Source organism: Oryzias melastigma, linkage group LG7 (genome assembly GCF_002922805.2).
Source record: "Oryzias melastigma strain HK-1 linkage group LG7, ASM292280v2, whole genome shotgun sequence".
Lineage (NCBI taxonomy): Eukaryota > Metazoa > Chordata > Actinopteri > Beloniformes > Adrianichthyidae > Oryzias > Oryzias melastigma.
Window position 1 is genome coordinate 473598 of NC_050518.1, and position 23863 is coordinate 497460.

The 23863-nt window shown below is 37.1% G+C and overlaps 1 protein-coding gene across 1 annotated transcript in view; it reads left to right on the plus strand.

The window, feature by feature from the left end:
- The first annotated feature begins 6 nt into the window (after positions 1-6).
- plagl2 (pleiomorphic adenoma gene-like 2) overlaps positions 7-23863 on the plus strand; it is a 60805-nt gene continuing 36948 nt past the window's right edge. The window contains exon 1 of the mRNA XM_024293756.2: positions 7-266. The gene's annotated coding sequence lies outside the window, so the exon portion shown is untranslated. The remainder of the gene's footprint in view (positions 267-23863) is intronic.

The window sequence follows — 23863 nt, forward strand, 5'->3', positions numbered from 1 at the left end:
CTGACGTCACGCTCCCACAATGCTTACCGCCCCATAACTCGGCTGCAGCCTGCGCAGAGCCACACGCACGCTCAGGCCTCGGATTTCGAAAAATTACAGAAAAAAATCGGGAAAATTAAGAAAAGCGCAGAAGACGCGGAAGAAAAGCGTCCGGCGGCGGCGTGCGCTCAGCCGCGGCGGGATCGGGGTTCGGGTCCGGGATGAAGCTCACCGGGACTGCATGTGGATCTGACTAATGCGCTGCTGCTGCTGCTGGAAAGTTTTCGGTGAGTGAACTGCTCGCTGCTGCTGCCGCTGCTGCTTCTTCTTTTTCTTGTCGGGGCTCCGGAATCCGCTTTTGACGCGCTGGATTCGGGGGAATCGGCGCAGAACTCGGGGTGACACTTCGACGTGCGCGACGCTCGGCTGGCTGCGGCCATCCGAACTTTGCGCGGAGTTCGCTGCGGCAGCCTGGAAGGAAGCCCCGGCTCTTATTTATTTATTTATTTGTTGTGCGCGCACGCCGGAGCCCCTCCTGTCCTCGGCCGGTAAACGCGCCGCGGACGCGCGGGGTGGGGAGGGGGGGCTCTTTTCCAACCCTCGTCGGCGCACTTTGTCCCCGCAAAGTTTTCGGTGATCTGGGGAGCAGGAGGGGATGGATGGAGGGTTGGGGGGCAGGGGGGTGTCCTCAGACTTGTGGGACCCTGACTCGGAAGTTCGGTGGAACCGCTTCCACGCGCTCCGTCACGGATCCGTGTTTTTCTGGAGTGAAGGGCTTTTGCTCCAAGCGCGTAAATAACAACTAAGTCCCGACCCAAAAAAAGAAAAAAAGGAGGAGGAGGAGGGGGGAAGGGGTTGTTGGGTTCAGAATGCGGGGGCTCAGTTTATGCACTTGTTACTGATAGCTGACGTTCCCGCAGGCTTTTTTACACGTCTGCTGTCACTTAAGCGTGGAAAGCAGAGCAGAAGTGGCTCCAAAAAACGGACTTTCTGTCATTCATTAGCAGATGACTCCAGTTCGCTTCTGCTGCTCAGCAAACAAGCCGGAACTCTGCGTGAATTTGGGGGTTTATTTTGTCCATCTCCACTCACGTTGGGTTAATTCCACTGATTGAGCTTTTTTCTCTGTTGACCTTTAAACTGATTGTACTCGTTTGGCGTGTGGGAACCGAAACGTTTTGGTCTGAAAGACCGAGAAAGTTTGTCACGCTGTTGAAGGTTCACCGGGGTGTTTATAACATTGGAACACGTGCTTCCATGGATCCAGATTACTATTGGTTTTCTTGGATTGTCATGTTTTTGGGTTAAATATGAAGTTGTTTTCTGTAGTTGGAACAGTCGTTTTCTCGCCGGGCTTTCTGGTCTACACCGTTTGTTTCTGATGCAGGTCCATGTTTCTGCAAGTGAACTCTGGTGCGATTCAGTAACAATGTGAATGTGGACAAACAATTCAATGGGTCAGACAGGGAATGTCATGCAAGATATTAGAGAAATGTGCTATATTACTGATCAATAATGCAATGACGACATGAATTGTGATACATGACCACGTAACAAAACAACTAATACATCATTTCCATTTCACTGCATCAGTTTTTTTAATAAATTCAACAGAACTTAAATTATCCTCTAAATCAGGGGTGTCAAACTCAATCACACAGGGGGCCAAAATCCAAAACACACCTTAGGTCACGGGCTGAACCGGATAAACATTTATTATACGCTCTAAAATTACATTTTTAAAACTTTTTAAACATGACTTTTTAACATTACTATGAATAATAAAATGCTGGAATATTATTACAGAATAAATCATCTTAAACCTCAAATATATATATATTTTTTTCAAAGGCTTTATATAACATATAACATAACATATATAACATATAAAGAAACACAACTATTTATTGCAATTCTTTTTCAATACGTGTATTACACAGGTAGATATTGCGATGACGATAAATTTGCGATGTATTGTTCAGGCTTATCCACAGCATTGACTGTATATAACCTCGTTTCCATTGAATTGAATTGGATCGTACTGTAGCGCTCAGTGGAAAAGAGGCATAAGAGAACTGGACAGAGTGACCCCTCCCCCACCAGCGTTCCAAACAGCTGGTTCCATGAAGCCAAAATCCCATAGACTTCTATAGAGAAATAATCAGCTATTACTCAGTCATTCTATTTCTCAGAATAACCATTGTTGCTCCGATACCTTTTTTAAACATGTTCTTAAAAATCATAATTTTCGTCTTATTTTTTAGTAATTCAAGTTATAAACTGGCTATGAATGTTCAAAACATTTTACAGATTTTCCCATGTCCGCTTTGGAAGGGGTGTGGCCTTTAGACAAGCTCACTCCTGATTGGTGATAGTGGTCGCCATAGAAATGTTGAGACATAGACCGACTTGGACCAATCACTGATTGCTGATGGCATTAATATCGGCAAAAAAATGGAAATTAACAGTATTTTTGGAGCCAGAAATAAATGTCACAATCACTTGCTCCAGTTCTCATATACAGTCAATGATCCACAACAACAAATCTGAGGCAGAAAAAAGACAAAAAACTTATAGTCAGATCAGGGATGGAAACAGGCGGTTTTCCTCTGCCGTTCTTTCTGGTCAGATTTGAGAAACTGTGTAACTTTTTTGACAATTTAAATCGAGGCAAACTGGAACAGACGTATTTGTCATATATGAATGTCTCTGAGTAAAGATGTGTTTGAGAATCCTGGTTTCTAACGTTTTCTAAAGCGGGTTGTTTTTCAAACAAAAGCATAGGGACACCTGTTTTTATCATCACTTTTTCTTTTTCAATCCAGGAGTTAATAGGTTTCTCTGCTCTCACATTTCATCACAAAAGATGTGTTTTGATGACAGGATATTAATTGAGGAGTTAAAACCTGGTTACTGTTTCTCCACTACATTTTTCTCAAACTAAGTTTCTTGAGGTCTCACTCTGATCATCTTTTGATCTATTGTAAAGGGGATCTTTTCCTGACCATTATGGCGTTTTTAGCCAAAAACTAAATCCACCTGCCGTTTTCATAGGACATAGTTTCTGCAGAGCGGCAGGAGTTTATTCAAAATTCACCTCTGATTTGTGGGCTGGACTGTTGGCGCCAAGCATCTGCTCATCACGATTTGAAAAAAGAAATACTCAGAACTACAATTTTCATAAAAATGCCACAAGAACATGTTAGAAACAACAAAAACACAATTTTTACTGGACTGGATCTTCAAGAACCATTGAAATCATTGATGTGAAACACAAAGATCTGTGCAGAGTAATACAATTCTTGTAGTCCCGGTTCCTGCTTTTTGACACCCCTTTCTTGAATGTAGTAAAATAGCATTTAACTGCAATCGTCTTCATATTTAGGTTCATAGTGACGACCATCATGAAGGCGATGGTCCATAGCAACCGAAACGTCTTTTTAACATTGAAAGACCATGACTCTGTGCTGCAATTTTGAGCTTCGCAACTGATTTTCTATTGTCCTGAATCTCGATTTCTACATAAGATTAGATTAGTATGTCACTACAGCTTTAGTCTTTCTTTTTATTCATCTTCATGTTGAGCAGTCAACTTTGTTTGATATTTTAGGGTTTAAAATCACAGAACAATCTGAATATTTATGAAGCTTTCTCCAACGTTTTAACATTTGATGTATTTAAGCTCATAGTATCGAAGAGGAAATGCGCAGGTTTTCTTACTGATTTGTTGTCGATGATGCATCACATTTTTATTGCAAATGTTGCCTCTCTAAAAGGTCAGAGGTCATGGTGGGTTTGTTTTAGTGCTGATGTATTTTTGTGGCTGTAGTGAAATTCTGTTTGTTCTACTGACTTGCAAATGTATTTTATTGAATTTGTTTCCAAAGTAAGAAAAAGAAAACGTGGCCAAACATAAACTTCCAATTACATAATGGTCTTTGCCTTAATTCTCCTCCAGTAAACCCTGAACGCCCCTCTCCGGTTTTCCTAATCACTGCCGAGTTTGCACTTCAGCCTCTGCTGCAGGAGAAGCTCAATTAAACTTTTCTAAGATTTTGAATCTATTCAAAGTGAACTGCAACGTCAGATAAGTTGTTCACCGGAGAAGCAACATTTTATTCAATTAAATAATTGAATGAAGTGAGTGGTGAGCACGAAGGTATGTTAGGAATAAACAAAAGAACAGCTTTGAGGTAAACTGTCCATCCTGACCAGCTCGTTTCAGAAAAACCATTGTGAACCTTCAATGACTCACCACTTTAAGCTAATCTTTGGTTTGCTGAAAAATGTAGCACCTTCATTTAGACAGTTCCAAAAACTGCTCATACAATAATACCCAAAACAAGGATGGAAAAAATAGGAAAGGAAAAAAGAAAGTGTCTGTTTTCCTCTGGTTGTCTGTATTTTAACTAGGGATGTCCCGACCCGATCAGAAAAAATGGGGTCTGATCACGTGGTTGACGACTCCATCGGTAATCGAATGCTGTCTCTTGATCAGTATCGGATATTTAATTTATTCTTATTATGATCAGCGCTTTATGGTTCAAGTTTATTACTCCGGATAAACACTCCACTAGGAGCCTGCATGTCATGAACATATCACCACATGTTATTGCTGGAAAGCAGCAGAATATTGCAGCAGTTCAGTCATTCAAGAGGCTAACAAAATCACTTCAATCAAGCTAGCGAGATGATCAATAACTCCTTTAAAAACACTTCAAACTGACAGCCAGTGTCTATTAGTTTGTCTTGATGCAAACAATGACCTACAAATACATTTCAATGGAAAAAAGTTCATTTTTTAAATTCTAAGCTCTCTGTGCTGCCGATAGACGGACGGCTGCACGACAGCTGCTAACTGCTCTGGGATTTAACCTCTTAGGACCCGAGGGGTTCTTTGATATGCCTGTTTTTTTATATTTTTCTGACAGAGATACAAAAGTTCAGAAAAAAATCACTTCTGGGACAATAAAGTCGAAAATTTGATGACTTAAAAAAAGTCTTAATAAGTAAAAAACAAAAAAGCAAATAAATTGTTTGATTTTTTTACTGATATCAATCATGAATTCTTATCATCATATTCATGCCTCAACAAAGTCCTCATTCATTTCTAAGATTTTTAAATGAAGATATGAATCAGATTTGTTTAAAAATGTTCATTAGTTCTTAAGATTTTGAAGCTAAAGTCACTAAACTGTCTCACCTGACTAATTATCTATATTTAATGGATAACAGTTCTTTTTTTCTTTTTTAAGGTAATAGTTGCACTATTTGTACTTGTTATTAAAGCTACTTCACAGAAGTTTTCTGTTTAAGTGTTTAATGGTAATACATTGTAATGAAATAAAATTTGTTTTTATTAAATTATTACATTTTTATATTGTGTTACAAAAGTATCGGATCATACTCAAAATCAAATGACTGAATCGGATCGAACCCAAAATAACCTGATCAAGACATCCCAAATATTAAGAATCATCTGCTCTTTGTCACAACACAAAGTTTGACAATGAAACATTTGATTTTTTTCTGATTTGCATTGATGTAGATTCACGTTACGACCTGCTATTTTTGTTTTGTTTTTGTGGTGCTGAAATTCGTTGCTCTGAAGTGAGCTGCACCAGAACTCTTGTTCTCAGTTGGTCTTTATTGTTCAGGTAAGAGTTTGGAGCAGTGAACTGAAACACAGGAAAGAACAGCCTCTGGTGTGGATCAAACATTCGTCTGGTAATGCACCTACAAAAGCAAGTTTCAAGCTTTGATTTTAAAGGCATTTCAGAAAACTCTGATTTAAGATGGCGTCCTAAAGTTTGAAGGACTATTGCTTTTGTGGTTGATGTTCCAGCACATCATCGGACAAACGGAACATAGTTTATGGCTTTTATACGCCTGAATTTTGTATGGTTGTCACATCTAGAGATGTCTCGATCCGATCACGTAGTTTCAGACTTGATCAGAATCGGATGTTGCATCGATCAGGGATTTGAAATGTATTTTATTAATTTTTTATTCATTACTATACATTTCAAGCTTATTATTAGAAATAAATACTCTGCTAGAAGTAGATGAACATATCACGACATCTTACTGTCGTAAAGCGCTGCAGAGCCCTGCGACAGACTGTCAACCTGTCCAGAGTGTACACTACCTTTGCCTAAGCTGGGATAGGCTCCAGCAACCCAATGATCCCAAAAGGGATACAGTAGGTCAAGAAAAAGAATGGATGAAGATGCACTGCTAATTTCGATAAAGTTAGCAAGATATTCACAGATTTAGACTTCTAGGCTCAATAATCAGGGAAACAACACAAAACTATTTTAATAAACCTTGAAAACTGACAGCAAGTGTTAGTTGGTTTTGATCCTTTTTTAGAAAATATTTGGAGGGTAAAACTTTTGAATGTTGATCTGTTAAGAAATATACGACAAAGCCATTACAATATGGCTAAAAAATAAGTTTTTAAAACTCTGTCTTTGCGATGATCGTTGTAAAAGGTGCAGGCGTTCTTGTTCCGGAGCTCCCAGCGAGGCTGATCCCTGATTTTTTTGCGCTCTCACAAACGTTTGTATTCGCAGTCTGCTGCACATGCACGGGACCCGTCCTTTCAGTATTTGCTCAGCGGGAGAAGTCGTACCTCTGCATGCAGAGCAGGTTTGATGAGGGTCTGAGCTGGACTCGGGTCAGAGCAGCAGTGAAGACGATTTTGGGGAGTTCGGTCTCTGTTTTTGTCTTGAGGGTCTGAGTCAGGCACCAAGCCATCAAAGCCTCCAGCTACATAATAAGGAAATGGAAGTGAGTTTGTCACGAGATAATGCTGCGTTTCTGCCAGTTGCAGTGGAAGTTGAGAGGCGTGTGTTGATATTTGCTGCAGCCACCCAGATGGCGACGGATCTGCCCTGCAGCCCTGTGCAGCCTTGTAGCTGTTATTATGGTGGTTTTGGCTGCAGTGACAGATTTGATTATTCTCTTTCTTTAGCTTTTTTTCCCCCACATGCATGAAGTGATATGTAAAAACATTCCTTCCACTCCTGATGATTATTCCCCAGCATTCCTGGCCGCATTGCTCAACATGACTTTCTCTTCTTGGGTCCATTTAGCCAGCTTCTTCTCATTAAGCTCCATGCATCGCCTTACATTGCTTCCATGCCCCTGTGGTCGGGAGTCAGCACGTTTCATGTTTGCCTCTGTGATTGAGCTGCTCCTCGTGTATGTGTGTGTTGGAGGGAGAAAGGACTGTTTTGGAGCTGGAGGGGAGGTCTTCGCCTTGTAAAATCTCCCACAATGCCTTGCAGCCCTCACGGGCAGCGGTGGCAGCAATGGTGGCAACAGCAGGCTGATTTCCATGAGAAAAGAGCATCAGTTGGGTAATGGGAGGGACAGCTCTCGAGGGGGATAAACATCGGAAAAGCTCTGATCCCTTTCTTTGTACTTCTTCACCTTATAGAGGAGGGGATGGGATGGGGTTGGGGCAGAGGGGAGGCAGGGAGAGGGAGCAAAGGACACTGGGTTCATGCTAGAATAGATGATGTCCGCTGAAGGCCGACGAGAACATCCGACTGTTTGTTATTTGGAGGGGACGGCGCCCAAAAAAACCTGCAGTTAGGAGTGTAAACACAAGGTGTTTGCACTTTTGTGTACTCACATGTGCACCGCAGTGTTTACATGCATGCATGGTCAGTGCTTGAGACCACATGTCTGCAGTGTTTGAGGTTTCACACGAGACCTGCTGGTCTTTAAGGTCACTTTGAAGGGGGTGGATGCATGTTGGATGTAAAAAAAAAAATGGAGGAACGTCGGAACTCGTACTAAAAAGTACAAAAACAAGGATTGACTCAATCGTAGAATCAATTTATTTTCCTACGATCCAATCAGATCGATCTGTCTGAGGGAAGTTGATAAGTGAATCGACCTATGTCATTATAAAATCATTTTAAAATGACACAAATCCTTATATACCATTTGGATTGAGACATGGGAGGTTTATTTGACTATAGCAAAGCGGACAACACACATGTGATAGCAGCAAAAGAAGATAATTGCTTCAATGTCTGGAAACACTTTGAATTTAGCAAAGACGTGACCATACAGTGTGGTAAAATGTTCTAATAATGTTCCTTTTGGGTTTTTTATGAAACTAAAATGTGAATGGATTTACCTTTCATTCTTGTTTAGTTGTTTGTTCACATATTTAATTTACACATGATTATCTTGAAGAAATACAATGAATCTGGAACTTCATCTGCACTGTTCAGTACCAGGTTTTTATCTCTGAGCCCCACTGGTGGAAGTTTTGGATAAAGATCCAATTTAGGTCAGTGAATCGAATAGTTTAAAATGAACCGATATCGATTATGAATTGTATCATCAGCCAAAAATTATGATACAAATCGGATCACTGTTATAAATAATCCTTAAACTCCTCTTTGGGTTGCAGCTCATTGACAAAATTCCCATAGAAGTGTCAGGTAGATCCTAAACCAGTCTGAAACTGTTCGGAGTTTGCGTAATCTCACACTAAGCACTCACAACTCTTCACTAGTTGTAGTTGAAACTAGGGGTTGGAATCTTGAGGAATTGATTTGTTTATGAAACAATTATTCATGCAGCTTCCAGTCATTATCTGAGTTTGAAGGACATGAGATTTTAGCGCCCAGTCTTCTGTTATTAATAAACAGTAATCATGAAGCCTGATTCTAGTAAAACGCGTTATTTTTTCAGCTATTACAACTTCTGGCATGACTTCAGCTTTGTCTCAGTATGTAGTGGTGGTTGACCGTGTCGGGAAGGGATGTTGTATCTCTATGGAGCAACGTTTAGAATCTCTCACTCTCCACCACAGACTTTAGTCTCAGAGTTATGAACGCTCTGATCGACTTTGTTATTAGCTCAGCCTCTTCCGACTACGGTGGAAATTTCTTTATATCCAATATGGTTTTTTGACCGTTGGAAGGGTTGTCAGCAGAACTTGTTAAAGCCACACTCACAGCAAACGGTTTCTACCCATCTCTTCCTCCGGATGGAAGTTTAGGATGTGATTTTGCACATTTGTTCCCTTCATAATGAATTTTGGTCTGTCAGAACGTACACACCAAAGGACTTTTATCCAAAGCCAATTGGCCGCCAACACTGAAGTCGGGCTGGTCGTATGATGCGCTGAAAAACACCTCAATGTTTAGTTCTGCTTGTTACTTTAACTTTAATTTATTTACATTAAATACATCAATTATTTAAAATTCAAAAATTATTCAGAATCGTTTATGGATCGTCATCTAATAATCAATTCCCCCCACTACTGGTTGAAACCTCTTCCAGTTTATTCCCTCAAATTTGGAAAAATTTGTTATAAATTCTGTGTAGTTGACTTAGATGTGACAGAAATTCACATTTTTTCTCCATTTATCTTCATTTTACCTCTGTGAGTGTAACTATTCACTTAACCAGTTCAAACCTTGATTTTTGAATCACAGTCTTGTTTATGTTTCAGATGTGGTCCGTGTAATAAGAAACAACAAAAACCTAAAAATTCAGGAGAAATAAATCTAATTTATTAGCTAATAAGTGCGACAGAGTTCTAGGGCCAGTTTACATACAAAACATTTTTTAAGTTACGACTTTAAATCTCGTAAATTTTCTAGAAAAAAGTCGTAAATGTTGAATTACAAGAACAAAGTTGCATATTTTATTTAATTATTTTTTTACTTTAAAAGTCATAGGATAAATGTATGACTTTTTTTCTTGTATATTTATGAATTTTAATCTCGTAAATTTATGAGATAAAAACGTATAGATTTACGAGAATAAAAGTCGTAAATTTACGAGAAAAAAACACATAATATTACTTATTTTGTGATCTTAATATTCTGTTGTGCTAATAATAATGATAAAAAATCATAATTTGGTTTTACTAATAATGTAGTATATATATATATATATATATATATATATATATATATATATATATATAATAAAACAATCTTAAATTAAAAAATTTAGCACGGCATGCAACACTTTTAACATACACTTATGCAAACCTGTAGTACAGATTTATCGCTTTCACCACCATTTGGTTTAATGGTGTAACATACAATTTAGTTTTTAAACTGTGGCATCTCTATTTACTATTTATCCTCAATAGTTTTTTGTGCTTTCTGACTCATGAAGATCACATCAATAGTTTTTGCAAAAACTCTGACAACTTGTTTGTAAAAAATCTCCAATTTTTTTGTGAAGACACAAACCTGTGAGACTTTTTTACCTACATTTGATGTGAAACGGAAAATGTGAGACAGGAAATGGCGAAAGGAAAATCCATATTTTAAAGATTTTTTTTTTCATATGATGAGTTTTTTTTTAATGAAGTAACAGAACTAATTGGAGTGTTGTGATACATCTCAGGATTTTATAGAATTTGGTGCAATCAGATTTTTATTGTTAAGGTTGTCTTCAATAATTATTTAATAGTGGATAGAGCTGATGTGGGAAGGCTGAAGTGTCATAAAAACAAACTTTGACTCAAAAAGTTTTTAAAAAATGAAAAACACAGTGACTGCTCTTTCAGCCGTAGACCACAGTGGTGTGCAATGTTCAGATATAAATGTGAAGACAAACTCCAAAATCCAAATGACACTTTAGGTCACAGGCTGAACAGGATAAACATTTATTAAACACGCTAAAAACACATTTTTAAAACTTTAAAAATGTAAATTTTTAACATTACTATGAATAAAAACAGCCAGGAATATTATTCCAGAATAAATCCACATAAACCTTAAATAACTTTCAATATTTTACTCTCCATAAAAATATATTTTGTCAAAATTATACAAGTTAGAAATAAGCGCAAGATAACATCGGGCCATTACAGTAATAGCAATAAAATAGAATGATATGGAGGGCCGGATAAAATTACCTGGCGGGCCGGATTCGGCCCCTGGGCCGTGACTTTGACGTGCTGTAGGGCATTCTTCATTTTTTCGGGATGTCCAAATCTACATACCTCAAAATCCAGTTTCCTGAAAATTTCCCAGAAGTCTGTGAAAAATTAGTGGGCATTGATGCTCACAAGATTGATGAATATAGACCACAATGCATTGCATTTCAATGATTTGTCATTTGAAAAAAAATTATGTTAACACATTTTTGAAAGAATTATCAAAGTTTTCATCATCAGAATACATTAGATTGATGAAAAGTCTGTAAAATGTTAATATTTATTCGTTTTTTACTTTGGCAAAAGGGTGATGTCATGTTTAACAATTTGAAAAAGAAAAGAAAAGCTGTGAGGATGTGTCAAAATTGCATTGAAATCCAGAGCACTGGATGGTTCTGCAGTCTTTAGGGTTATGGAGTAGTGAGGGAGAACAGACATAACCTAAATCTTCATGAGGAGCAGATCCTGTTTTCCCTTTTTTTCTTTGGTCAAACCTGCAGCTGTAGGTGCATTTTGTTGACTCTGTGAATCTGCATGAAGCCAAACATTTTCCTGTATACTTTCAAAATAATTCAAAGTAGTTGTTGTTTGGGTGAAGGTTTTTGGGTGCAAACACGACCTCAACATCACTTTTTATTAGCATTATAGTAAACAGAACTCCACGCATATATTTACGGCGTTTCTCTGGGCTGTCAGAGGGAAGAACGGCGCTTTACTGTGCAACGCACTGATTGAAAACAGACACACGAATGTGCCGTGCGGCGCACATACATCAGTGCATGCACACAAATATTTACAAGGCTAATTAAAGAGAAAACTTTTCATTTTTACAATGCAAAAGCACTGTTTTTGAGAAATGCAGGCAGGGTTTGCATTTCTCTCCCAAAGCTTTTTGGACCTGTGCACCTTCTGATTACTCCTGCAGTCGGCCGGTCAGAAATAGTAAGAGGATGCGAGATGCTTAAAGCACATACTGCCACTTTTCCTTGTGGTTCTTTTTCTAGGAAGAGCGAGGCAGCTGTGGTTTTATGGAACCAACATCAATCCATCAACCAGTCCTCACAGCTTCCACACACATCATTCTCACTCCCTTCTTTTTCCTCTCCCGGCATCCTTTTCTGTCAGCCTCCATGCATCCTCGCTTCTTTTCGTCTTCCTGCTCTTTTCGCCGTGGAGCTCTGTCCATCTGGCGCGCTCTGTTTTGCTCTTCATTCATCCCTCTCTTCTAGACTGAGTTTACAGCCCCCGGGCCACTTCCGCCAGGCTGTCTGCCACAGATTTATTAATAGGCTTTTCTCTGTGCGGTAAACACAGCGTTGGTTCAAGGGGTCGTCTCTCAGTCACTGATAGACTTGCACTTAACCTTAGGCACTCACTGGTCTGGAATAGAAGAAGGTCTGTTGGTTTCAAGGATGACCCACAGCAGAGGAAGTTATTGTGAGGGGGGGGGTAACGTTGATGTGGTTTGCAGTGAAGGAGACGCTAAAATTGCACTGATGGTTTAGGTCATAGATTTATATCTGCTAAATAGTACTGAACATAAATAATAATTTATTGCTAGCCTCATTTAGTGAAGCGTGTACTGAAATAGACACGAGAGGATTTCTGTGGTCATTTCCATTGGTGGAGGTGATGCCATCAACCCTCCACCTGTACAAAAACCGACGTGCCATCTTGCTCATAAAGCCAAATCAAGCTCAAGACTTGATGTTCATCAGTCAATCAAATGTTACCACTTTCTAAAATATAAAATCCAGGTGACACGGATAAATGAGTGAAGCGATGAGTGCAGGTGTGTGGGTCAGGACTTGGTCAGTAATTCAGAAATGGGGGGTGTGGGTGTCATTTGACATGTGTTGTTGGAAATTATCAATAGGCTAACTACATTAATAGGCTAATGGAAATAAGTAAACTATTACCTCATGATGATGTAAATACTGCTACCAATGTTAGTAAGAAATCTGATGTACATGATATTGGTACATATAATAAAATAGTTTAATTTAAAGTTGACTTTAAAGTCTCACTCCAATCATTTTTTGATCTGTTTTCAAAGTGGTCTTTTATTGATACAGATTATGCTGCTTTTACTGAAATAAAAAAACTGTCGTTTTCAAGAATATAGTTTCTGTAGAGCAGTAGTAGTTCATTTAAACCGGGGTGGCCAAACATTTTCGCTCAAAAAAGGAGAAAATACAGAATATGGTTTAATTTAATTATTTTGATTCTGTATTCATTAAGTTAACACGCATTAGTAAGAATAAAACGTAAATAACATTTGTCTTAGAAACCTTTAACAGCAAGACCTCACTGGACATTTTAATTGAAAAACAAGAGCAAGCTAAAACAAACTTCCAATCTTCTGATAAAAGCAGTAAACTGGGATCCTAATGAGAGAGTGGAGCTGGTCTTTAGACTTTACCCATTTCCCACTGCCGTTGTCGCTCCATCTTAGCTAGCTAAAAAGGAAGTGACCGTGAAGGCTCTTGGGAATTCTTAACAAAGGCAAAATGATTGATTATGTCAAAATTTTGAGTTATTTTATTCATGGTTTTAATTCTTACCTTTTTAACATTTTTACACAAAATGAGCAGTGTTAAATAATAATTAAAAATAATAATAAATGTGGTGCCCCCTACAGCACAGCAGATGGTGCCCTTGACGACCGCCTAGGTCGCCTATACCCAGGGCCGGCCCAGCAAGAACATGTTAAAAAAAAGTTTCATTGTAGTACGTTTTTAATATTAAAATTTATGACTGTTAAATCCATTTTGATCGAAGAGTCAGCAGAGGACGATACAGAGCAAAGCAGACGACGTGGTTCAAACTAAACATAGAAGAAGTCAAGTTACGAACTCAAGGTTTGTAGTACTGGAGATGTTGCAGATGACTTAAAAATATCACATGCTAAATTAAAAAAAAAAAATAGCACACACTCTTCTAACTACCGTAACTCTCAGCCCAACTGATTCTGAGGGGGAAAAAGGAGTTCCTCAGCAGAATCTGCATTTTTGCTTTGCAGGAAGAAGGCCCAGCTGGGACCTTTCTGTGTGAAGATTGCATGTTCTCCCCGTGCATGTGTGGGTTTTCTCCTGGCACTCCAGCTTCTTCCCACCGTCCAAAGACATGCTTCATAGGTTGATTGGTTGCTCTACATTGTCCCTAGGTGTGACTGTGGGTGTGTATGGGTGTGTGATCGTGTGTGACGACCTGTTCAGGGTGTCCCCCGCCTTCACCCAACAGTAGCCAGGTTAGGTGACCTCGAAAGGGATAAAGTGGGTCATGAAAATGGATGGATAGTTCAACCTTATATCTCTGCAGTGTTGCATATCAGCGCAAAACTGTTTTTCTTAACTTCAGAATCCATTCCAATTATGTTACATACATAAATAACCTATTGTGTGTGTGAAGTACTTTATATACCTTATTAAACATATGTCTTGAAGCATTTCCAAAAATGTTGTTTTTTGCTGTTTTTTTTTACTTTTCACTGATCCAAAATATGATTGGAACTGTGACTCTAAAACCATGACACAATCTGAACCGTGAGTTTTGTGATCCGTTACACCCGACTCTTTGGTGTTAGAGAGTAAAAGAACTTAAAAAAAAAGGAGGGAATTGAGACAAAGGTGAAGTGAAACATTTTCTTATTTACTTTTTGGTGAATGTCTTTTTAACTGACCTGAATCCATCATTTGTTTGCATGTTTTAGTCAAATTGAGCATTTTTGTCAAACATTTATAAATTCTGTTTATCCCGGGTTAAATTTTAAGGTGCTTTTACTTCTGTTTTGTTTAATTTAAAAAAAGCAGCCTGAGGAGATCTGTTGGGTTTGCTGGCAGACAAATCTTTAACTTAGTGCTGGATGCACACAGAGTCATCTGGTAAATGGGAGTTACTAGAGCTTAAAAAACCCTTAAAATTCCAGCAGAAGTTGAAAGAATTTAGGAATAAACCATAAACTCTTAAGAGGAAGCCAATCTTAGCTGTGATGTTTGTCTTGGTGATGTTATATTAATTTATATCTTCAGATAAATGTTTTTTTGTAACCTTTTAAGTCCCATTCCAGCTATATTTTTATCTATTGTAAAACTGTTCCCAGTGTTTTTTTATTTACGATTATGCAGCCAAAATCTAAAATATTTTCTGCAGAGCAGCAGGTGCTCATTAGAAACTCGTCTCTGAGTTGTGGATGGTACTGTTGGTGCGGAAGTAACCCTGCATTGATATCCCAGCATGCCTTTGTTTATACTCTCTCCCATTAGCTTACAGCTCCTCACAAGCTAACATCAGCTTTCCAAAGAAAATGCGAGCGATGCTCTTGCTCGTAGCAGGAAAGTTATCATTTCAACATGTCTTGCAGAAAGACTTGATCTCTTTAGGGATCTGGAGTTCTTCTAGCGGACATTTGACTCTGATGGGGTAGAGGTTACAGGGATACACAGGAAACATTTAGCTAAGAAAAGAGCTCTCTATCTGCGCTAATGTTAGCTTAGCTTTTCTAGGCGACAATCCCTCTTCATCATCATTGTACTCAGTCAAATCGTGCTTCCTCTTCAGGTGTTCATGGATCACTGTGGTGCTGCTGTGGAACACAAGTTCTTCCTCGCAGATGTCGCATTGGGCACTTTTATTTGTTTGTTTCCTAATTTCAAGCTCCGTTGGCGTATTGTTATGGTGCCAGAGTCTTCATAGAACTTCCTATGACATAATTACTGACCAGCATTATCTCTACTGTGTGTTAAGGACAATGGCAGACGCAGCATTAGAAAGTGCACACCGTGGTTTTGAGATTAAAAAAAAAAAAGACTAATAGACAGTTAAATTAGTCGTCGACTATTTTAATAGTCGACATAGTCGTGACTAATTGACTAATTGTGACAGCCCTAATCAGAATGTAGTGGAGCAGGGAGACGTGGCAGCTACTGGGTCACCAACCTGAGCTTTTTCAAACTGCTGGTTTTTGTCTGCTTTTGATCCAACATCATTTAAGCAAAGAAATACTCAGAAATGCAGTTTTAATCTTATATTTTTCTATATGTGTCCTCCATGATAAGAAAAACCCTACAAGAGCATGTAAAAACACCATTTTCATTGGAGTGGGTCTTTAAGCAAACAGGATCATTTAAAAAAATTAAGAGCAGATGTTTTTATTTGAATGAATGGTTTTAAAAGTGTTCTGGTCCATGTGTGCACTTGTTTCACTGATGGATCTGAAGACGGCTTTTTCTCCAAACACAAGAAAGTAGAAAAATGAAATATTTCAGTTTTTTTTTCTTCAGATCACCAAATATTGTCAGATTTTATAAGTTGTCCATTTTGTGAAACTTCTGCAGTGATTGTGCTGTTGTTTAGTGTGTGTGTAAAGATAGATGGATAAATAGGATCATTTTTAGCCAACATGTAGACTTTAATTCTCTTATTTACTGAAAATAGAACAGATAAAAAGTTCAGAATGAGTTGAAGAAAATCAAATTCAGTTAAAACTTTGAACTAAATTACTAACATTAAGACTTATTTATAATATAAACGTTCTTATAGAACTTTTTTGCAACATTGAATTTAGTTAAGAAATGCAGAATGCTAAATGCAAACTGCTTAACTGGTTTATGTTAATGCAAATTCTCATTAGCTCATTAGCTTTGTTGGCTAAACTGTGTACAAAAACAGTCAAGGAAAGCCTCAAAATGCTAAAGTGAAGCTTAAAAAATTTACTAAGAAAAGTAGTTGGTATATTTTGGAAAACCCAAAAATCTTTTTAGTCAAATTAAACGAAAACATGAAGGGAAGATTAAAAATGTTGAATCAATTACTAAAAAATCAAAACTAATTTAGCGAGGAATAAATCATTACAGGTTGTTATTCACCTCTAGAACAAAAATAAAAAGGATAAATGAATTTAGAAGTTTATTGTTAGTCTGTTATTTCTAAGTTCAGCTGACAGCCGCCATCATGAAGTTTTGAGTTTATTTGTTCCGCTCTCTGCTGGATCGACGCTTTATTAAACGCAGACATAAAGAAACAGATAGCTGACTTTTACCTGACAGGGTAAAAAGAGAATTTATTGTGGATTTCTTCTTGTAAATATGATATTTAATCAAAGAGCAGCTGACCTGGACCTTCCGGGTGGCACTTTTTATTTCCTGCGGTGATACATACCTCCAAGTTTTACTTTTCGTAAAGCGCTCAGAGCGATGGCGTGGTCTGCAGGCTGCTGGTTGTTCCTCTGGAGCAGACACGCAGGTGCTGCTCATGCAGTGGCCGTCCTTGATCTCAGCTCCGGACCAGCTGGTCTGCAGATCCTCTGAAGGAAACTCAAGCCTGCGCGCTGCTGGCCTGTCATCATGCTGGATTGAAAGGTCAGAAGAAGAGCGAGCATGGTTTGGAGGACGCTCTGACATCCTGACAGTTGTTACAGATGTACGCCATATGATTCCAGCGAGAAACACATGTCAGGATTCGTGGTCAGATTTTGTTTAGTTGGAGCTGCAGAAAGCGACACCGCAGTCTGAGGGATTGAGATTACAGGCTTATTTACTGTGTTGTGTTTGTGCTGCTTCTGTCATCAGTTCAGGAGGAAACTCTGAAGGTTATCTACTGTTTGGGACAGCTTGATGCACAAATTTTCCATCAAATTTGCAATGATTAAAAATAATAAAAATTAAAATGTTCCCTTTTAGCAGTTTTTGGGGGGGGCAAAAGGGCAAAAAATTGAATCAGCTTTGTTTGAAAGTTGTATACATAAAAAAACAAATAATGCAATATTTCATATATTTTTGTATGATAAGAAGAGCTCAAACTAGTGCTGGGCAATGTAGAAAAAAATGTAAAACATTATATAAATTATTTTATATCACAATTACAATATATATCACGATATATCACAATAAAATATATTTTCACTTATTCTCTAAGAAAATGTCATTGGTTACTTTTCTCTGACTTTATTTTTTAAGGAACATAATTGTCACAAATGAGAAACTTTGCTTTAAAATGCACAAAAGTTTCACATTTCTTAGAAGAAAAACAAATGTTTGCACTAAAATTCAGCAATAAAAATCAACAAATAAAAACTTAAGAAAGGAAAGACGAGAAATGGCAAAATTAACACTTTTTTATCGCCGAGACGATATGTATCGTCACATCGCCCAACACTAGTACAAACTGTAAAAGTAATGTCTTTAAAAAGCAGCAGCTGATTGTTTCAAAGATGATAAAGAAAATGTACTTGAAATAAATAATCGTAATCATTAGGCTCGTACAAAAAAATAGTGAATTTACCGTCATCACGATTTACACGTATTGCAAAGGACATTGTAAATTGCGATAACTAGTTGCCTTAAATATTTTCCCTAATTCTAAAATGATGTTGTGGCAGTTCCAAAATATTTAATGAATAAGTAGAGAACTTTAGGCTGTTGACCAATCAGACGGAGTCTTTAATGTTTAGGCCCGCCTCCTGAGTAATAGTTGGTCATTTGGAGTGGAATTTAAATTGTTTTGACTTTTATTTAAATAAAACTGTTGCAGTTAAATGGAAATGATGCATAAAGTTTTTTTTTTGGTTGGATATTTGTTCATGCAATTCAAGCCATATTGATTGTTAGTATTGCATATTGAGTTTTTTCATATCAATTACATTAAAAATAAAATGTTACATATTTTTAGGTGGTAAATTAGAATAAAAATTATTATATATGTTATTTAAAGAAAACCCCAGAAATTTCTATTCTTTATTTCCCCCACAATATATGTTTTATTTATTTGTCCATATTGAGCATTTTTGTTATTTAAAGCCACTTTTTGTTGCTCCTTAACGATCATAAACACGTTTTAATAATTGATGTAAGTTTTTTTTTAGTACTTCAACTTTTAATTAAATGAACTAAATCAAAATGAGTTTTAATAAAAGTTTGTTGGGAGCTTTTATGTATATATATATTTTAAAAGAAGTAGAGGAAACTCTGCATTCTTTGAACTGATTATTTTCGTTTGCAAACTTTTAAAACCTTTTTCTATTACTAATCCTGACAAAAAATTGTTAAAAAATGTTTTTATAAATTTCTGTGAAGACATATTAATAAAAGTATTTAAAAGCATCACAAAAAGAATTTATGTCCACATTTAAAACCTTTATAAAAGCTTTTAAATGTTTTAAATCAGTTATTTGAAATTGGAAAAGTCACAGAGGAGAGAAAAGCTCCTAAAATGTAAAACTAAACATTTATGCTGGTTTTTTTTTATACCTAAGCTTTGTGGTCAGCTTCTGATGAGGGACTTTTTCTCTGTTTTTCTTGACTCATCCTTCAGAATTTTGTGAATGAACGAGATGAAAGTTTCGAATTTCCTGTTTGGTTTCTGCTAGTGGAGAGAACTGATCTTTGTTTATGGGAGTCTTGATTTCCTCGCATGAAGGAGGCGATGCTGAATCACAGAAGTGCTGCTGTGACTCACCTCCACTCCCGCCTGTTGCTCCGGTACAGTCAGATCGGAAATATGGTTCTGTTCTGCCGGGTCCACTGATCCAGAAGTGAGTCAGCGAATGGGTGAAACCTTATCTGTGTGGTGAGAGCGAGTAACGACTGACTCGCACATTCTTCCTCTCTGCGCGCTCAGCCGGAGCAGCGGCGGCGGCGGCTGAGCGTCGCTAAGCCTCCGGTGACGCGCCCTCTCTGACTTCCTCCACAGGTTTTTGGTTTGGCTCCAAAGAGGCTGTTGCTGCTGCTGCTGTATGCAACAGTGCATGCTGGCTCCACAGCCAGACTTCCTTCCATGTGTCTTTGCAGAAGAAACAGAGATTTTTACCACTGAGATCAAACAAGGAAAAGATTTAGAAAAACACAACTCAAGTTTAAATGTAAAGAGGAAGACTATTGTGTCACTTAAAAAATATTTTAGACAAGAAAATGGAAAAAACAGAATCACAAACGTGAATAGATCACATCAAACTGGAAGGGAATTTTAATTCAAAAATGTATTGAAAATAAAGTTATTTGTGTTTAACAAATTCATTGATTTCATGAATGAAAAATAGCATTTTAGCTGCAGCACAACCACCAAATTTTACTTAATAATAGTTTATATCTGTTATTGATTTTCTGAAAATTTTTATTGTATTTTTTAAAGCGGTTTTTCATCTGTTTGGTTTTGATTTTTTAACACTGTAGAGAAAACTTATGGTGCACCACAGGATGTGTTTCAGGCCTAACTTTGAAAAAGATAAAATAACATTTAAATATGACAGAGAATTAGGGTCAACATTTATTGTGAATAAAAAAATAAAATGTGAAAATACATTTAAAAAACTAATAGAAAAAAAGTCAAATTTAAAATGAATAAAATAATAAATGTACAATTTTATTTGTTTTTAAGAAAAAAATCATGCTTAAAAAATCACAAATTTCCCAAAAAATAAAATTGCACATTCAGAAAAAAGACAGCAAAAGCAGATTCTTGAGCTGTTTCCAAGAGATTTATCTAAATTCTACTGCAATATAAATTAAACTGATAACATTTGATTTTTTTGTAAAAACATTTTAAAAGATAAACTTAGCTTTTTCTTTAGAAGAAACGTATGACTTTATTCTAGTAAATTGTAGATGTTTTGTCATAAATGTTTGACTTTTTTCTCATGATTTTACAACTTTATTCTTATAAATTCCTTTATTTTTTTCTAAATTTAATTTTATAGTGGCCCTAAAACTCAATCGTACTTTCAAGAAATGATGAGAACAAAAGAAATATATTTAAAAAAGGGAAATAAAATAATTTCATTTATAGTTTTATATTTATTTTAAATTTATTTTTTATACATCTGAATGTTTTAGAATTTAACATAAAATCTTTAACTGTTGTTGAAGTATAAAAATGAAAGAAACTGTCTGTAATAACACTGTCTTTGAACAAAGTTCATTAGAAGCAATAAAATAAAACATTATTTCACAGAAACAGGACATTGCATCTATAAATACAAATATTTTTGGGCTTTTAGGATTCAGTTTTTGTAGGCCAGATTTAGCTGCAAATATACGCGGCAGGTTTATCTCAATGCTAACAGAAAAAAATAAAAAATGTCAAACCAATTTATACATGGATGAGGTTAAGATGTGATCCCATTTTTTCTGAAGAAATTCGTTGACAAAAATTAGAAAAATATGTGAAACCATAAAAGAGACAAAAGCAATTTAAATGTAATGTTTTTCAATCAAATTTATTGTAACATCCTAAAAAACATATAGGCCTATTTTCTTTTTTTTTTTTTTTTTGCATGATAACATCAATGATCAGCAATTTGCGTTATCAATGTTTTTCAAAGGAAAAAAGATTATCTGATTAGTAGGTAAATATTTAACTCAGTAAATGTATTTTTTTCAATACTAAATATGTCGCTATTCCATAGCTACAGTGTAGAATAGCTAACATGGCACTGTTTTAGTCATATTACATTTATTTTCCTCATAAATTCAGTCATTTTGAAGACAGACTTAATTTTTTAAATATTGATTTCTTTAAATGTATGTGTATGTATATTTAGAATTTTTTGATGAATTATTATTTTTTTAAATATATGTTCTTTTAGTTCTAATTTGAAAACATTTACATTTGTTTTTTTTTTTAAAGCTGCGTTCCCAACAAAAGTTGCTTCTAAACGCTTGTCTAAAAACATGTTCATAAATTTGATACTCCAGATTCGTGTGGGAGGAGCTAGCGCCTACTGAAGTTTTTAGCCTCTACATGGAAGCATTGACTGAGAGATCAAGTTATTTATTTTGAAGAAGTCTACGAAAGCATCGCTAATCTCTATATCTGGGTTCATGAGATCCTTCAGTTTTTCCCAGCATGATGAACTTCTGCTGCAGGAGCTGCGTCTGAAGGACGACCGCTTTCAGCGGTACTTCCGTCTCTCTGTGGCTCAGTTTGACGACTTGCTGTCCTGAATTTATAATAATAATACAAAAATAAGAATAAGGAAAAAAAATAGACAATCTCTTTTTTACTTTGTCCTGATAGAAAGATATTACAAAATTGATGAGATTCTCCTCCAAGTTGGTTTTGGACTCGCTTCGTACTCGCGCCGCTCGCTCCTCACTCCATGTTTTGATCCGGCGCTGCGTTCCCCCATGCTCTCTTTTTCTCCTCTGTTTTTTTCAAGCATACTTGTCATTCTCATTATTTCTATCAAGTGTTCTCCTCTGTGAGATTCTCTCCTGTGAGCGCCCCCCCCTCCCTCCCTCCATCCTTCCATCCAGGACCTGGTCCAGGTTTAACCCTTCACTCACTCCCATGCAGGCACGTACACGTGGTTTCAGACTTCCTCGGCTCTCCTCCTCTTCCCTCACATGTCTCCATCTATTCTCTCCTCTCCCCTACATCTCTCCCCCCTCAAAGACTGAACGACAACAACAAGTTTTAAAAATGAAAGTGGGGTGACGACTGCGAGTCCCCTCTCTGCGTCCCCTCCAGGGCCAGTGTGAAGTTTTCAGTTTGATTGAAGGCCTCTATTCTGTGGTGTGCAGTGTGAAAGCTGTCCTAATTGAATGATAAAGTGCCCTGAGATGGAGTCCAGTGAATAGCCAACAATGGCCAGCCTGTGTGTGGCAAAGGGACTTTGGTTCACGTCCAGCCTATGCCTCTCTGCTCCGAGAGGGGGCCTATTATAGCGCTCTCTGCTGGACTCGGTCACGTGACGCGCCCCTCCCCCCAGCGAGCCCTCCTCCCGCCCCGGTGCAGTCCAGCCTAAATGCTCATCAGCTCCTCTTCATCGGGCCGCTTCGGTCTCTGTAGGCCTGAAGTTCACTTTCAGCTGACGGTTTTAGATTTAAGTTTTGTAGGGAATTCATTTACTGCTAATATTAATATTAAATATAATATGTTTTTTGTCTTTTTACTGGATGTATATAGATTATCTGCATTAAATAGCCAGGGTGTATAACAGGAGAATCAACAAAACTGATAAAAACAAAAAGATTTAGATGGAAAGAAATGTTTTTTTGGTCATTTTAAGCAATTTTACACTCTAAAAAATGTGTTTGGTCAACTTCTTGATTAACTTCAGGAGTAAACAAATCATAAATTAATGAATGATAAATTATGCAAAAAAGTCACAACTAGAAAACATTCAGTCCTTTTATCTGAACTGTTGACAGTGTTTCCAACAGAAAACATGTTTTACACACTGACTTTTTTCATTTTAGTGCAGCATTTCAAACACGTGTTCTGGTATGGTCTCTCCACCGTCGTAATTATTACATTATTCTATTATTACATTATTATTTGAAACTTCAGACTATGTTTTACTCTTAACAAACACCCTTTGACATACCATAAATGTTTGACCCTTCACGCGATCACCATGAATCCTCTGATTCTGCAGAGAAAAGGGGCTTTTCATACCTGCTTTGATAACACTTCTAAATAGGGGTGTAAGGATTTGGGGATATATCACAATATTTCATTTGCCAATACTTGTATCGATTTAACATGCTGACAAGACAATATTTAATTATTTATTTATGAGAGCCCTTCAGCACAGTACTTTGTTTTTCACCTAAACCTCCCACTGCTAGTTAGCAGCACACTGAGCCTCTTTGAGCAGCTCCACACCGCAACCAAAACAAGATCTTAGTTAATGTTGTGATCAACGAACTTTACCACTTTATTACAATGGAAGACATATTAATATTCAGGTAGAGTCGTAATCTTAAAAAGCTAAAAAAAATGTTCTGGTACAGACTTTGGTTATATTGCTATACGTATCGTATTGTGAGACACGTGTCAGGACACTATTGTATCACCAGACTCTATATACATACCCTACTTTCAAAACCCTGGATCTCGCAGAATGAGCTGGAATTACGTTAATTGCATAATCGGTTGAAGACTTAGTCAAACGAATCCTAACACTGAAGCTACGTTGAAAGGTGAAAGAAAATTTGTTTTTTTAGAACTTATGTC